This window comes from Syngnathus scovelli, chromosome 14 (assembly GCF_024217435.2).
Source record: "Syngnathus scovelli strain Florida chromosome 14, RoL_Ssco_1.2, whole genome shotgun sequence".
In the NCBI taxonomy this organism is placed as follows: Eukaryota; Metazoa; Chordata; class Actinopteri; order Syngnathiformes; family Syngnathidae; genus Syngnathus; species Syngnathus scovelli.
The window spans coordinates 6240001-6252500 of NC_090860.1; the positions used below are offsets into that span (position 1 = coordinate 6240001).

Sequence of the window (12500 nt, forward strand, 5' to 3'; positions counted from 1 at the left end):
CGTGCGCACGGCCTCCCGGATGTGCCGGGCGGGTGCGCGAGCTCGCCGGCCGCTGGAAGTCGAATGAGGCGCCGCGACCACCTCCGCGGTGCTTATAAACAGCCGATCCGCTCGGCGCGGGCTATTTTCGGCCACTTGGCTCGTGCGCACGGCCTCCCGGATGTGCCGGGCGGGTGCGCGAGCTCGCCGGCCGCTGGAAGTCGAATGAGGCGCCGCGACCACCTCCGCGGTGCTTATAAACAGCCGATCCGCTCGGCGGGGGCTATTTTCGGCCACTTGGCTCGTGCGCACGGCCTCCCGGATGTGCCGGGCGGGTGCGCGAGCTCGCCGGCCGCTGGAAGTCGAATGAGGCGCCGCGACCACCTCCGCGGTGCTTATAAACAGCCGATCCGCTCGGCGGGGGCTATTTTCGGCCATTTGGCTCGTGCGCACGGCCTCCCGGATGTGCCGGGCGGGTGCGCGGGCTCGCCGGCCGCTGGAAGTCGAATGAGGCGCCGCGACCACCTCCGCGGTGCTTATAAACAGCCGATCCGCTCGGCGGGGGCTATTTTCGGCCACTTGGCTCGTGCGCACGGCCTCCCGGATGTGCCGGGCGGATGCGCGAGCTCGCCGGCCGCTTGAAGTCGAATGAGGCGCCGCGACCAACTCCGCGGTGCTTATAAACCGCCGATCCGCTCGGCGGGGGCTATTTTCGGCCACTTGGCTCGTGCGCACGGCCTCCCGGATGTGCCGGGCGGGTGCGCGAGCTCGCCGCCCGCCGGAAGTCGAATGAGGCGCCGCGACCACCTCCGCGGTGCTTATAAACAGCCGATCCGCTCGGCGGGGGCTATTTTCGGCCACTTGGCTCGTGCGCACGGCCTCCCGGATGTGCCGGGCGGGTGCGCGAGCTCGCCGGCCGCTGGAAGTCGAATGAGGCGCCGCGACCACCTCCGCGGTGCTTATAAACCGCCGATCCGCTCGGCGGGGGCTATTTTCGGCCACTTGGCTCGTGCGCACGGCCTCCCGGATGTGCCGGGCGGGTGCGCGAGCTCGCCGGCCGCTGGAAGTCGAATGAGGCGCCGCGACCACCTCCGCGGTGCTTATAAACAGCCGATCCGGTCGGCGGGGGCTATTTTCGGCCACTTGGCTCGTGCGCACGGCCTCCCGGATGTGCCGGGCGGGTGCGCGAGCTCGCCGGCCGCTGGAAGTCGAATGAGGCGCCGCGACCACCTCCGCGGTGCTTATAAACAGCCGATCCGCTCGGCGGGGGCTATTTTCGGTCACTTGGCTCGTGCGCACGGCCTCCCGGATGTGCCGGGCGGGTGCGCGAGCTCGCCGGCCGCTGGAAGTCGAATGAGGCGCCGCGACCACCTCCGCGGTGCTTATAAACAGCCGATCCGCTCGGCGGGGGCTATTTTCGGCCACTTGGCTCGTGCGCACGGCCTCCCGGATGTGCCGGGCGGGTGCGCGAGCTCGCCGGCCGCTGGAAGTCGAATGAGGCGCCGCGACCACCTCCGCGGTGCTTATAAACAGCCGATCCGCTCGGCGGGGGCTATTTTCGGCCACTTGGCTCGTGCGCACGGCCTCCCGGATGTGCCGGGCCGGTGCGCGAGCTCGCCGGCCGCTGGAAGTCGAATGAGGCGCCGCGACCACCTCCGCGGTGCTTATAAACAGCCGATCCGCTCGGCGGGGGCTATTTTCGGCCACTTGGCTCGTGCGCACGGCCTCCCGGATGTGCCGGGCGGGTGCGCGAGCGCGCCGGCCGCTTGAAGTCGAATGAGGCGCCGCGACCACCTCCGCGGTGCTTATAAACAGCCGATCCGCTCGGCGCGGGCTGTTTTCGGCCACTTGGCTCGTGCGCACGGCCTCCCGGATGTGCCGGGTGGGTGCGCGAGCTCGCCGGCCGCTGGAAGTCGAATGAGGCGCCGCGACCACCTCCGCGGTGCTTATAAACAGCCGATCCGCTCGGCGGGGGCTATTTTCGTCCACTTGGCTCGTGCGCACGGCCTCCCGGATGTGCCGGGCGGGTGCGCGAGCTCGCCGGCCGCTGGAAGTCGAATGAGGCGCCGCGACCACCTCCGCGGTGCTTATAAAGAGCCGATCCGCTCGGCGGGGGCTATTTTCGGCCACTTGGCTCGTGCGCACGGCCTCCCGGATGTGCCGGGCGGGTGCGCGAGCTCGCCGGCAGCTGGAAGTCGAATGAGGCGCCGCGACCACCTCCGCGGTGCTTATAAACAGCCGATCCGCTCGGCGGGGGCTATTTTCGTCCACTTGGCTCGTGCGCACGGCCTCCCGGATGTGCCGGGAAGGTGCGCGAGCTCGCCGGCCGCTGGAAGTCGAATGAGGCGCCGCGACCACCTCCGCGGTGCTTATAAACAGCCGATCCGCTCGGCGGGGGCTATTTTCGGCCACTTGGCTCGTGCGCACGGCCTCCCGGATGTGCCGGGCGGGTGCGCGGGCTCGCCGGCCGCTGGAAGTCGAATGAGGCGCCGCGACCACCTCCGCGGTGCTTATAAACAGCCGATCCGCTCGGCGGGGGCTATTTTCGTCCACTTGGCTCGTGCGCACGGCCTCCCGGATGTGCCGGGCGGGTGCGCGAGCTCGCCGGCCGCTGGAAGTCGAATGAGGCGCCGCGACCACCCCCGGGGTGCTTATAAACAGCCGATCCGCTCGGCGGGGGCTATTTTCGGCCACTTGGCTCGTGCGCACGGCCTCCCGGATGTGCCAGGCGGGTGCGCGGGCTCGCCGGCAGCTGGAAGTCGAATGAGGCGCCGCGACCACCTCCGCGGTGCTTATAAACAGCCGATCCGCTCGGCGCGGGCTATTTTCGGCCACTTGGCTCGTGCGCACGGCCTCCCGGATGTGCCGGGCGGGTGCGCGAGCTCGCGGGCCGCTGGAAGTCGAATGAGGCGCCGCGACCACCTCCGCGGTGCTTATAAACAGCCGATCCGCTCGGCGGGGGCTATTTTCGGCCACTTGGCTCGTGTGCACGGCCTCCCGGATGTGCCGGGCGGGTGCGCGGGCTCGCCGGCCGCTGGAAGTCGAATGAGGCGCCGCGACCACCTCCGCGGTGCTTATAAACAGCCGATCCGCTCGGCGGGGGCTATTTTCGGCCACTTGGCTCGTGCGCACGGCCTCCCGGATGTGCCGGGCGGGTGCGCGAGCTCGCCGGCCGCTTGAAGTCGAATGAGGCGCCGCGACCACCTCCGCGGTGCTTATAAACCGCCGATCCGCTCGGCGGGGGCTATTTTCGGCCACTTGGCTCGTGCGCACGGCCTCCCGGATGTGCCGGGCGGGTGCGCGAGCTCGCCGCCCGCCGGAAGTCGAATGAGGCGCCGCGACCACCTCTGCGGTGCTTATAAACAGCCGATCCATTCGGCGGGGGCTATTTTCGGCCACTTGGCTCGTGCGCACGGCCTCCCGGATGTGCCGGGCGGGTGCGCGAGCTCGCCGGCCGCTGGAAGTCGAATGAGGCGCCGCGACCACCTCCGCGGTGCTTATAAACCGCCGATCCGCTCGGCGGGGGCTATTTTCGGCCACTTGGCTCGTGCGCACGGCCTCCCGGATGTGCCGGGCGGGTGCGCGAGCTCGCCGGCCGCTGGAAGTCGAATGAGGCGCCGCGACCACCTCCGCGGTGCTTATAAACAGCCGATCCGCTCGGCGGGGGCTATTTTCGGCCACTTGGCTCGTGCGCACGGCCTCCCGGATGTGCCGGGCGGGTGCGCGAGCTCGCCGGCCGCTGGAAGTCGAATGAGGCGCCGCGACCACCTCCGCGGTGCTTATAAACAGCCGATCCGCTCGGCGGGGGCTATTTTCGGCCACTTGGCTCGTGCGCACGGCCTCCCGGATGTGCCGGGCGGGTGCGCGAGCTCGCCGGCCGCTGGAAGTCGAATGAGGCGCCGCGACCACCTCCGCGGTGCTTATAAACAGCCGATCCGCTCGGCGGGGGCTATTTTCGGCCACTTGGCTCGTGCGCACGGCCTCCCGGATGTGCCGGGCGGGTGCGCGGGCTCGCCGGCCGCTGGAAGTCGAATGAGGCGCCGCGACCACCTCCGCGGTGCTTATAAACAGCCGATCCGCTCGGCGGGGGCTATTTTCGTCCACTTGGCTCGTGCGCACGGCCTCCCGGATGTGCCGGGCGGGTGCGCGAGCTCGCCGGCCGCTGGAAGTCGAATGAGGCGCCGCGACCACCCCCGCTTGGAGCTATTTCCGGCCTCCCGTTGGTGCCGGGCGGCGTGCGCGAGCTCGCCGGCCGCGATCTCCTCCGCGGTGCTTATAAACAGCAGCATGCGCACGGCCTCCCAGAATTTGAACACATTTCGTCAATAAATTTCGCATATTGAATTTTGAAGTTTAATATAATGCAACAATTGAGCTCGACTTATACAAAGGATATATCATAAAATCGTAAATTTCCGTCGAATTTTAGGGGGTCGACTTATACACCGAGTCGACCTGTACACCGGCAAATACGGTAAATACGATTAAATAAAATGATACGACTGGCATAAAAACAAATATAAACCACATAAAAATAAAAGTCACCATTACGTTGAATTATTGGGAGCACCGAGCTTGTTTCTCAGAAACGAGCCGGTCCCATCCAGGCGTAATCGGAGACAATGAAACCCGAAGTGGTTAAGGTTTGTCTTTTAATGCAGGATGCTTGGTCTCCATGTGCCGAAGCAGTTTTGAAGGCTTCATTGGCTCGCTCGCTAGTTTCAGGGGCGATTGTGTCTATAAAATGCAAAATGTTGGGTCACCTCACGGCTTACGGCCATACTACCCTGAGAACGCCCGATCTCGTCCGATCTCGGAAGCTAAGCAGGGTCGGGCCTGGTTAGTACTTGGATGGGAGACCGCCTGGGAATACCAGGTGCTGTAAGCTTTTTCTTTTTCTTATGTGCACTTCAATCGTTTAAGAAGCTATTTTTTACAACACCCATCACGAATGGCATCCGGAAACAGCAAGCCTAATTTAAACTCCGACATTGAAACTATAACACGAGTTTGAAAGCTATATTATGTGGTGACATCCACAGCATTGTAGTTAAATTTTTTACCGCTAGAGAGCAGACTATGTACAGTGAGCATGGCTCCCTGTGAACTCAAAGCAGCAGGCTTGAGTTGTAAAAGAACCCAACACAACACTTCCATGAAGTGTTTTTAAACTTTTCAAGGCATTTATTTTGATTCAGCAAAATGCAGGTCGCAACGGCAAATTCGTGCTACCGCATAAAAAGCTGTCAATAACTTTTCATGATAGCCATGTTTCCAGAAAACACCAAAAGCCTCGGAAGAAAGACTGTTTCGGCCCTGGTTGTAAAAAAAACAAAAAAAAAAACAAAAGTGAAGGGTGACCGTCCGGGAATACCAGGTGCTGAAAGCCTTTTTTTTTTTTTTTTTTTTTCCCACGTCAATTGTGAAAGGAAACTTTTACCACAGCCATCAAGTCCCGCCGCTGCTTGGCATGGTTTCAGGGGCGATTGTGTCTATAAAATGAAAAATTCTGAGCGGTCTCACGGCTTACGGCCATACTACCCTGAGAGCGCCCGATCTCGTCCGATCTCGGAGGCTAAGCAGGGTCGGGCCTGGTTAGTACTTGGATGGGAGACCGCCTGGGAATACCAGTTACCGTAAGCTTTTTTTTTTTTTTTTTTTTCTTATGTGCACTTCAATCGTTTAAGCCAAGAACTTTTTACAGCACCCATCAAGAATGGCATTCGGAAACTGCAAGCCTAGTTTGAACTCCGACACTGAAACTACAACACGAGTTTAAAACCTACATTGTGTGGCGACAGCCATAGCATTGCAGTTCACGTTTTTACCGCTAGAGGACAGACTATGTACAGTGAATAAAGAGCATGGCTCCCTGTGAACTCAAAGCAGCAGTCTTTACTTGTAAAAGATCCCAGCACAACACATTGTGCTTCCATGTAGTGTTTTTACCTTTTTCATGACATTTATTTTGATACAGCCAAATGCAGGTTTTGTGCACTTCACTTTTCCGTTGGGCATTCGCGTAGAACCCTATTCCAGTTACGGCCAGATTCTTTTAGACTAGTGGTCCCCAAACTTTCTTGCGCCACGGACCGGCTACGCGTCAGAAATATTTTTGCGGACCTGCCTTTATATATATAAATAAACAATAAATCTATATAAATAAATACTACATTTATAATAAGTATATATACCGTATTTGCCGGTGTATTGGTCGACCTTTTTCGATCCAAAATCGACCGAAAAAAATCGACCTCGACTTATACACCGAGTCATAAAATTTAACTTCGTATTCATCGCTTCAAATGTGATGGTAACCAAGGCCGTTTCTCATGCATCTCATTGTGCGTTGCACTTAGAAAATTTGAACCGGGCGGCGTGCGCGAGTGCGCGGCCCGCTGGAAGTTGAATGAGGCGCCGCGACCACCTCCGCGGTGCTTATAAACAGCCGATCCGCTCGGCGGGGGCTATTTTCGGCCACTTGGCTCGTGCGCACGGCCTCCCGGATGTGCCGGGCGGGTGCGCGAGCTCGCCGGCCGCTTGAAGTCGAATGAGGCGCCGCGACCACCTCCGCGGTGCTTATAAACAGCCGATCCGCTCGGCGCGGGCTATTTTCGGCCACTTGGCTCGTGCGCACGGCCTCCCGGATGTGCCGGGCGGGTGCGCGAGCTCGCCGGCCGCTGGAAGTCGAATGAGGCGCCGCGACCACCTCCGCGGTGCTTATAAACAGCCGATCCGCTCGGCGGGGGCTATTTTCGTCCACTTGGCTCGTGCGCACGGCCTCCCGGATGTGCCGGGCGGGTGCGCGAGCTCGCCGGCCGCTGGAAGTCGAATGAGGCGCCGCGACCACCTCCGCGGTGCTTATAAACAGCCGATCCGCTCGGCGCGGGCTATTTTCGGCCACTTGGCTCGTGCGCACGGCCTCCCGGATGTGCCGGGCGGGTGCGCGAGCTCGCCGGCCGCTGGAAGTCGAATGAGGCGCCGCGACCACCTCCGCGGTGCTTATAAACAGCCGATCCGCTCGGCGGGGGCTATTTTCGGCCACTTGGCTCGTGCGCACGGCCTCCCGGATGTGCCGGGCGGGTGCGCGAGCTCGCCGGCCGCTTGAAGTCGAATGAGGCGCCGCGACCACCTCCGCGGTGCTTATAAACAGCCGATCCGCTCGGCGCGGGCTATTTTCGGCCACTTGGCTCGTGCGCACGGCCTCCCGGATGTGCCGGGCGGGTGCGCGAGCTCGCCGGCCGCTGGAAGTCGAATGAGGCGCCGCGACCACCTCCGCGGTGCTTATAAACAGCCGATCCGCTCGGCGGGGGCTATTTTCGGCCACTTGGCTCGTGCGCACGGCCTCCCGGATGTGCCAGGCGGGTGCGCGGGCTCGCCGGCCGCTGGAAGTCGAATGAGGCGCCGCGACCACCTCCGCGGTGCTTATAAACAGCCGATCCGCTCGGCGGGGGCTATTTTCGGCCACTTGGCTCGTGCGCACGGCCTCCCGGATGTGCCGGGCGGGTGCGCGAGCTCGCCGGCCGCTGGAAGTCGAATGAGGCGCCGCGACCACCTCCGCGGTGCTTATAAACAGCCGATCCGCTCGGCGGGGGCTATTTTCGGCCACTTGGCTCGTGCGCACGGCCTCCCGGATGTGCCGGGCGGGTGCGCGAGCTCGCCGGCCGCTGGAAGTCGAATGAGGCGCCGCGACCACCTCCGCGGTGTTTATAAACAGCCGATCCGCTCGGCGGGGGCTATTTTCGGCCACTTGGCTCGTGCGCACGGCCTCCCGGATGTGCCGGGCGGGTGCGCGGGCTCGCCGGCCGCTGGAAGTCGAATGAGGCGCCGCGACCACCTCCGCGGTGCTTATAAACAGCCGATCCGCTCGGCGGGGGCTATTTTCGGCCACTTGGCTCGTGCGCACGGCCTCCCGGATGTGCCGGGCGGGTGCGCGAGCTCGCCGGCCGCTTGAAGTCGAATGAGGCGCCGCGACCACCTCCGCGGTGCTTATAAACCGCCGATCCGCTCGGCGGGGGCTATTTTCGGCCACTTGGCTCGTGCGCACGGCCTCCCGGATGTGCCGGGCGGGTGCGCGAGCTCGCCGCCCGCCGGAAGTCGAATGAGGCGCCGCGACCACCTCTGCGGTGCTTATAAACAGCCGATCCGCTCGGCGGGGGCTATTTTCGGCCACTTGGCTCGTGCGCACGGCCTCCCGGATGTGCCGGGCGGGTGCGCGAGCTCGCCGGCCGCTGGAAGTCGAATGAGGCGCCGCGACCACCTCCGCGGTGCTTATAAACCGCCGATCCGCTCGGCGGGGGCTATTTTCGGCCACTTGGCTCGTGCGCACGGCCTCCCGGATGTGCCGGGCGGGTGCGCGAGCTCGCCGGCCGCTGGAAGTCGAATGAGGCGCCGCGACCACCTCCGCGGTGCTTATAAACAGCCGATCCGCTCGGCGGGGGCTATTTTCGGCCACTTGGCTCGTGCGCACGGCCTCCCGGATGTGCCGGGCGGGTGCGCGAGCTCGCCGGCCGCTGGAAGTCGAATGAGGCGCCGCGACCACCTCCGCGGTGCTTATAAACAGCCGATCCGCTCGGCGGGGGCTATTTTCGGCCACTTGGCTCGTGCGCACGGCCTCCCGGATGTGCCGGGCGGGTGCGCGAGCTCGCCGGCCGCTGGAAGTCGAATGAGGCGCCGCGACCACCTCCGCGGTGCTTATAAACAGCCGATCCGCTCGGCGGGGGCTATTTTCGGCCACTTGGCTCGTGCGCACGGCCTCCCGGATGTGCCGGGCGGGTGCGCGAGCTCGCCGGCCGCTGGAAGTCGAATGAGGCGCCGCGACCACCTCCGCGGTGCTTATAAACAGCCGATCCGCTCGGCGGGGGCTATTTTCGGCCACTTGGCTCGTGCGCACGGCCTCCCGGATGTGCCGGGCCGGTGCGCGAGCTCGCCGGCCGCTGGAAGTCGAATGAGGCGCCGCGACCACCTCCGCGGTGCTTATAAACAGCCGATCCGCTCGGCGGGGGCTATTTTCGGCCACTTGGCTCGTGCGCACGGCCTCCCGGATGTGCCGGGCGGGTGCGCGGGCTCGCCGGCCGCTGGAAGTCGAATGAGGCGCCGCGACCACCTCCGCGGTGCTTATAAACAGCCGATCCGCTCGGCGGGGGCTATTTTCGTCCACTTGGCTCGTGCGCACGGCCTCCCGGATGTGCCGGGCGGGTGCGCGAGCTCGCCGGCCGCTGGAAGTCGAATGAGGCGCCGCGACCACCCCCGCGGTGCTTATAAACAGCCGATCCGCTCGGCGGGGGCTATTTTCGGCCACTTGGCTCGTGCGCACGGCCTCCCGGATGTGCCAGGCGGGTGCGCGGGCTCGCCGGCCGCTGGAAGTCGAATGAGGCGCCGCGACCACCTCCGCGGTGCTTATAAACAGCCGATCCGCTCGGCGGGGGCTATTTTCGGCCACTTGGCTCGTGCGCACGGCCTCCCGGATGTGCCGGGCGGGTGCGCGAGCTCGCCGGCCGCTTGAAGTCGAATGAGGCGCCGCGACCACCTCCGCGGTGCTTATAAACAGCCGATCCGCTCGGCGCGGGCTATTTTCGGCCACTTGGCTCGTGCGCACGGCCTCCCGGATGTGCCGGGCGGGTGCGCGAGCTCGCCGGCCGCTGGAAGTCGAATGAGGCGCCGCGACCACCTCCGCGGTGCTTATAAACAGCCGATCCGCTCGGCGCGGGCTATTTTCGGCCACTTGGCTCGTGCGCACGGCCTCCCGGATGTGCCGGGCGGGTGCGCGAGCTCGCCGGCCGCTGGAAGTCGAATGAGGCGCCGCGACCACCTCCGCGGTGCTTATAAACAGCCGATCCGCTCGGCGGGGGCTATTTTCGTCCACTTGGCTCGTGCGCACGGCCTCCCGGATGTGCCGGGCGGGTGCGCGAGCTCGCCGGCCGCTGGAAGTCGAATGAGGCGCCGCGACCACCTCCGCGGTGCTTATAAACAGCCGATCCGCTCGGCGGGGGCTATTTTCGGCCACTTGGCTCGTGCGCACGGCCTCCCGGATGTGCCGGGCGGGTGCGCGGGCTCGCCGGCCGCTGGAAGTCGAATGAGGCGCCGCGACCACCTCCGCGGTGCTTATAAACAGCCGATCCGCTCGGCGGGGGCTATTTTCGGCCACTTGGCTCGTGCGCACGGCCTCCCGGATGTGCCGGGCGGGTGCGCGAGCTCGCCGGCCGCTTGAAGTCGAATGAGGCGCCGCGACCACCTCCGCGGTGCTTATAAACCGCCGATCCGCTCGGCGGGGGCTATTTTCGGCCACTTGGCTCGTGCGCACGGCCTCCCGGATGTGCCGGGCGGGTGCGCGAGCTCGCCGGCCGCTGGAAGTCGAATGAGGCGCCGCGACCACCTCCGCGGTGCTTATAAACAGCCGATCCGCTCGGCGGGGGCTATTTTCGGCCACTTGGCTCGTGCGCACGGCCTCCCGGATGTGCCGGGCGGGTGCACGAGCTCGCCGGCCGCTGGAAGTCGAATGAGGCGCCGCGACCACCTCCGCGGTGCTTATAAACAGCCGATCCGCTCGGCGGGGGCTATTTTCGTCCACTTGGCTCGTGCGCACGGCCTCCCGGATGTGCCGGGAAGGTGCGCGAGCTCGCCGGCCGCTGGAAGTCGAATGAGGCGCCGCGACCACCTCCGCGGTGCTTATAAACAGCCGATCCGCTCGGCGGGGGCTATTTTCGGCCACTTGGCTCGTGCGCACGGCCTCCCGGATGTGCCGGGCGGGTGCGCGGGCTCGCCGGCCGCTGGAAGTCGAATGAGGCGCCGCGACCACCTCCGCGGTGCTTATAAACAGCCGATCCGCTCGGCGGGGGCTATTTTCGTCCACTTGGCTCGTGCGCACGGCCTCCCGGATGTGCCGGGCGGGTGCGCGAGCTCGCCGGCCGCTGGAAGTCGAATGAGGCGCCGCGACCACCCCCGCGGTGCTTATAAACAGCCGATCCGCTCGGCGGGGGCTATTTTCGGCCACTTGGCTCGTGCGCACGGCCTCCCGGATGTGCCAGGCGGGTGCGCGGGCTCGCCGGCAGCTGGAAGTCGAATGAGGCGCCGCGACCACCTCCGCGGTGCTTATAAACAGCCGATCCGCTCGGCGCGGGCTATTTTCGGCCACTTGGCTCGTGCGCACGGCCTCCCGGATGTGCCGGGCGGGTGCGCGAGCTCGCGGGCCGCTGGAAGTCGAATGAGGCGCCGCGACCACCTCCGCGGTGCTTATAAACAGCCGATCCGCTCGGCGGGGGCTATTTTCGGCCACTTGGCTCGTGTGCACGGCCTCCCGGATGTGCCGGGCGGGTGCGCGGGCTCGCCGGCCGCTGGAAGTCGAATGAGGCGCCGCGACCACCTCCGCGGTGCTTATAAACAGCCGATCCGCTCGGCGGGGGCTATTTTCGGCCACTTGGCTCGTGCGCACGGCCTCCCGGATGTGCCGGGCGGATGCGCGAGCTCGCCGGCCGCTTGAAGTCGAATGAGGCGCCGCGACCACCTCCGCGGTGCTTATAAACCGCCGATCCGCTCGGCGGGGGCTATTTTCGGCCACTTGGCTCGTGCGCACGGCCTCCCGGATGTGCCGGGCGGGTGCGCGAGCTCGCCGCCCGCCGGAAGTCGAATGAGGCGCCGCGACCACCTCTGCGGTGCTTATAAACAGCCGATCCGCTCGGCGGGGGCTATTTTCGGCCACTTGGCTCGTGCGCACGGCCTCCCGGATGTGCCGGGCGGGTGCGCGAGCTCGCCGGCCGCTGGAAGTCGAATGAGGCGCCGCGGCCACCTCCGCGGTGCTTATAAACAGCCGATCCGCTCGGCGGGGGCTATTTTCGGCCACTTGGCTCGTGCGCACGGCCTCCCGGATGTGCCGGGCGGGTGCGCGGGCTCGCCGGCCGCTGGAAGTCGAATGAGGCGCCGCGACCACCTCCGCGGTGCTTATAAACAGCCGATCCGCTCGGCGGGGGCTATTTTCGGCCACTTGGCTCGTGCGCACGGCCTCCCGGATGTGCCGGGCGGGTGCGCGAGCTCGCCGGCCGCTGGAAGTCGAATGAGGCGCCGCGACCACCTCCGCGGTGCTTATAAACCGCCGATCCGCTCGGCGGGGGCTATTTTCGGCCACTTGGCTCGTGCGCACGGCCTCCCGGATGTGCCGGGCGGGTGCGCGAGCTCGCCGGCCGCTGGAAGTCGAATGAGGCGCCGCGACCACCTCCGCGGTGCTTATAAACAGCCGATCCGCTCGGCGGGGGCTATTTTCGGCCACTTGGCTCGTGCGCACGGCCTCCCGGATGTGCCGGGCGGGTGCGCGAGCTCGCCGGCCGCTGGAAGTCGAATGAGGCGCCGCGACCACCTCCGCGGTGCTTATAAACAGCCGATCCGCTCGGCGGGGGCTATTTTCGGCCACTTGGCTCGTGCGCACGGCCTCCCGGATGTGCCGGGCGGGTGCGCGAGCTCGCCGGCCGCTGGAAGTCGAATGAGGCGCCGCGACCACCTCCGCGGTGCTTATAAACAGCCGATCCGCT

At 65.4% G+C, this 12500-nt stretch overlaps 2 non-coding genes across 2 annotated transcripts; both read left to right on the top strand.

The window, feature by feature from the left end:
• Nucleotides 1-4748: 4748 nt before the first annotated feature.
• Nucleotides 4749-4867, top strand: LOC125981602 (5S ribosomal RNA). Its single transcript, XR_007486090.1, has one exon. It is a non-coding gene; the product is annotated as a 5S ribosomal RNA (ribosomal RNA).
• A 636-nt stretch (nt 4868-5503) lies between these two features.
• Nucleotides 5504-5622, top strand: LOC125981536 (5S ribosomal RNA). The gene has a single exon (XR_007486038.1). It is a non-coding gene; the product is annotated as a 5S ribosomal RNA (ribosomal RNA).
• The last annotated feature ends 6878 nt before the right edge of the window (nt 5623-12500 follow it).